This window comes from Limulus polyphemus, unplaced genomic scaffold (assembly GCF_000517525.1).
Source record: "Limulus polyphemus unplaced genomic scaffold, Limulus_polyphemus-2.1.2 Scaffold5171, whole genome shotgun sequence".
NCBI classification, from domain to species: domain Eukaryota; kingdom Metazoa; phylum Arthropoda; class Merostomata; order Xiphosura; family Limulidae; genus Limulus; species Limulus polyphemus.
This window is the reverse complement of record NW_013670781.1, coordinates 17,143-22,163: the sequence shown is the minus strand read 5'-3', so window position 1 is coordinate 22,163 and position 5,021 is coordinate 17,143.

Below are 5,021 nucleotides of genomic sequence, written 5' to 3'. Positions count from 1 at the left end.
GTAGTAGAGAGGTAGAAGTAGGTAGTAGGTAGGACGTACGTAGGAGGTAGAGAAGACGTAGTAGTAGTAGGAGTAGTGGGGGGGGGGGGGGAGTCAGAAGGACTTTTCCAACTTGACCAGCCAACCTACCTGTGCAGCTTCTTAAATTCTTAGAACTGTAGGTTAGCAAACATAAAAAACAAGTAACTGAATAAAATTTCCATGAAGTAAAGATTGAGTGAAAAACACATCTTAACACCATTACTTAGACCTCATTTGAAATATTGTGTACAGTTTTGGTTTCCCTATCTAATAAGGAATATTTACTTATTGGAAAGGGTTCAGAAGACTACTAGGATGATTCTAGAGTAGGAAGGATTATCTTACAGGGATAGGTCAAGTCCTTAACTTATTTCCATTTGAAAAAAGAAGTGTTCTTATTGAAGTTTACAGGAACATCCAGAGGTCAACACAATAAAAGCCTTCAACTTCTTAAGCTGTATTCTGAAGATGACAGAATAAGATGAGAGGACACAATCTTAAGATTTGGAAAAGGCAAGCTAGGTTATAGTTAAGATAGTTTTCTTTTTATAAGAAGAATTGGCTAATGGAATGAGTTTCTGCTAGAAGTAGTAGAGGTTGGTATTTTACAAGAGTTTAAGAAAGGAACCTATGATCTCATGAAAAAGTAAGACAGGTGAGTAAGAACAAGAACAGACAAAATGGTCCCTCAATGTCCGTATGTTATGCGATAACGAAAAGGTGTAGAGAGTACAAAAGACATAAGATAAGGCAGAGGCATTTTTAACTTTTTTTTATGACTTTAGCTAACTCACATACTCACTTGCAAGCAGTCCCTGCAGGACAAGGAATACAAGTGGTTGATTTTGTTTCATTTTGGAACAGACCAGCCCAACATTTGGTACAGTATTCTGTTCCAGCACATTGACCATCAGATGGACAGCACCCACAAAGATCTGATGCTAAAGACAGATATACAAGTAAAAAGCATAATCATATAAAATAAAATTACTTAAAAACAGCTAAAAATTATAAAATATGGCAGCCCAATGTTTCAACTACCAATTGAATCTTCTCTAGCTGAATATATGTCATTAATAGATCATTTCATCATGTGAGAAAATTATAAAATATTAGATATTGAACAAGTATGGTACGTAAGGTGTATTTAGAATGGTGAGATATCACTAGATTAAGTCCACATTTTGTAAGTAATCAAATTAAGGTTAACCATTTCCAGTGCTGCTAAGAAGGAATAATGAACTGATCAGTTTATTTTAAGAGGTTTTTTGCCCAGACAAACGATATTATTTAAATTAGTCGACTCTTAATTTTATAAATTTTATCTTATTTAGACTGTTTCATTTAGCTATACGGATCTCAATGCCAACCAAAGTATGGATTGAAAATCATTTTAAAATGTATCCAACTAGTATCACTTTATTTGTTTGTGTACTTTTTATTGCAGCATTTATTTTGTTTTGGATACTTCTTATAGCAATTCTATGAATAACCAGCAATCCCTACTTTCTGTTAAATTTATTTTCCTATGTATTAATATCTTGTTGTGCCATATATATAAACTAAGCTCCACTCACTCAAATTTCCAAAAGTTCCTGCTGGACAGTCCACACATTTCTGCAAAATATTCTTAGTACAGAGAGGTTGGGTGTCATTTGTTATACTTGCAAAACACACTTGTCTCAATATTCCTGATAAAATCAACAATTTGATCAGAGAGAAACCTGGAAAAAAATCAAATTCACATTTCTGAAAAATGTATTTGAATCATATTAAACAATCAATATATCTCATTTCACAAAATTCAGAAATAATTCAATTTTATAAATTCTAGTCAAAACATAGTTTAACAACTATACTGCAAGATTTTACCCATACCTCATAGTCTATGAAATTGCTTGAAATTGAAATTTTACAGACTCTGGGTGAAAATGTATGGCACTCACTCTTTAGATGTTATCACATTGTATAATAATGTTAAATTCACTGATGTTTCAATGGAATACAGTGTAAATTCTCAGAACTACAACAGAGAAAATAATTGTAACTGAGTAACATTTTAGCATATTTAAAAACTTTGAAATATACATTTTGTAATTAAATGAATTGTGATACCTAATTTGTCAACAATGTTAGGGTATAACAGTTGTAACAAACTTGTTGTTATGTATTTATTTTAATATCAACATTGTTTAGATTAAGTTTATATTTAAAAACATGCATAGTGTTAGATATGTATTACGAAACTCCCACCTATTCTCCAAAGTTGTAGAAGATTCTCGAGAGTAAGAATCAAAAGTATATGTGTGTGTATGTAAACACTAATCAGTATTGTTACCGCAAGACTGAATTTTCTAGAAAACCTTCCCACGGCTATAAATATAACCAACGCGACGCGCCGAGGAGTGTGTCTATTAGTAGTTTGCTATAATCAGTGTGCTATAAACTTCGAAAGCTATAACTGTGATTTTTATAAAGTTTATCAATCGGAAAACTTAAGATATTTGACCAGGAATATTTATCAATTTCGAACGTTACAAATCGTTTAACTTCAGTGGATTTTCATCGGACATTAGTATTTTTACGAAAACATATAAATTCATCGTGGAGAGCTCAGCGTGTGTGGCAAAGGACAAAGCTAGCTAGCTTACCAGCGAATCGTACCTATATCAACTCGTAATTAAATCGCTCATCGTATTTAAACACAAATTTTCTAACTTCAATTTTTTTTAAGGTTAACAACAGTTCGTAAATCAATAAAATCTTCAAGTACATTTAATCTTCTGTTTAGGGCCACTGTTCAGATAACACGTGCTGAGCTACATGACATGCCGAGTCCAGTTCTTCTTTTGTTTGTGTTGTTTATATCAACTGCATAGTTATATAAAGCTGCAAGACCAAAAAAAAAGTTTATATTTGAAATACGAGTGCTTATTCTCTAGAACTAGGCTTACGATCATGATAAAACTTAGATAAGTAACTGATCCATAGTTTTTGGATATATTATTATCAGGCCTTAATCGAAGTTGATGGTGACCTGACTCGGTTTAATATTTGATCTGTAGTCTTAGATGTATTATTATCAACCCTTCCGTGAAATTTACAGCGACATTATAATGTACTTCAAAGACACCCACAGTATAAACAAAATCTCTGACGAGTAAGGTCTGATTTTTGTAAGCCTAGCTCTTTAGAAATAGCAAAATCAAGAGAGAGATCAAATATCTTTATCTTGGAACTTCAGATCGTATTTTCTACAGAGTAGTGACTATTAATATCACATGAGATATTTACTGTTTTGTGAGTTTTATTATACAAACTGATTGGATAGTGTGTAGATTCAAATACTTCCAAAGTGACTAATCTGGTGCTCGTTTTATTTGTTCCAGAACGAGATCTTCAATGTACAGATGGTCTCTGAATGGTTGTACTTCGCTACAATATCGATGAAGTTTTCTGACATTATAATGTCTTGAAGATTTGAGTGATTGTACACCCGATGCTACTGTATCATGAAACGTCAGACTGATGCAAATTTGATTATTTCAAAATCAAGGACTTTATGTAAGACAACCAAGATGAAAGTAGTTAAAATAAGTGTGATATCGTTCTCTACAGAGTGCCACCCCCCAGTGGCACAGCGGAATGTCTGCGGACTCACAACGCTAGAAACCGCATTTCGATTCCCGTGCGTAGCTTTGTGTTTAATTACAAACAAACCGCACATAGTATTTTTTATAACTTAATAGATTCGAGAAAACCTTGGGTCAAAAAATAAAAGAAGATACTGATAAACGAAATTACTGAAAGCTTTTAAACCCAAGAAAAATAAAGAACTCTCGTTCAATATCAAGCTTCGTAAACGAAATCTTCCACAACATTGAAAATTTAAGAGACTTGCAATCTGTGGGCGTTTTATAAACAATATTGATTAACCTGTTCAAGATAGTCAAAAGAGTATTGATTCCCCAAACTAGATGACTGTATTCATTTGAACCATTTAGGGGGAACTCAAGGCATTCCCCAGCAAAGCTCTAAGTTACTATATATATACACACATACATATTTTATTTCTTTTTAGTTAATTTTAGTATTTTATTCATATTTTGCTTCCAAAAATTGATATAATTTGATTCTAAATTGAGTCAGAGTATTTTATTCACCTGGAATTTTCTAACTGTTAACATACTATAAAATACAAATTAAAATGTTGTTACATAATATACATCACAATTCAATACAAACCTTTAAGAGTGATTATCAATGTTAAGGGTACTTGTCTAGTTATGCTGCAGGTTGTCATCAGAAAAATCTCTATTGCTTCAGGCTGGTCCCTTTCTGTCAGTTCTAAAACACCACCCTGGTGCCCAGTTGACTCTTGAAATAAACTGGTGCCCAGTTGACGAAATAAACGCCCGAAACAAACGCAGTCTCTATTTGCCGTTGAATATCTTTGTATCTCATCGCTTAGCAACCTAAAGTGCAGAAAAATGGCTAATTACAAGAACCTGGAACAAATAAGTGTGCATTTTCGCACCCTAAGCAATATACAGTATAATATATATAGTTAGTTTTTCCCTTCAAGCTACTTTGTCCCCTCCCTCCATGAAAATGTTCGTGTCATTGCTTTAATTCCAGGAGTGCAAAGTTTGATGTTAGATAAAAAATATCTGTACTACTACAGATCTCGAACGTATCAGGATGTTTTTAAAGCGCTAACGGTGCTGTATAGTCACATATTGTAAAGCAGCTACAATTTCACATGATTCTACAGAGAAATATATGATGTTTTGAAACACCGTCTTTTAATTTTGTAATCAAGGGTAATGTTGTTTTAAAACTCGTTTAATTAAACTTTTTTGTACGACAGTGGTACGGTTTTTAAAAAATGTGACATATATTTACAGTAGCCTCGTATACCTACTTACATCGCGTGATAAGGAAAGAATTGGGATAAAAATTAAAAGTGAAGCCAGTATTCATCGTTATTTATAAAATTT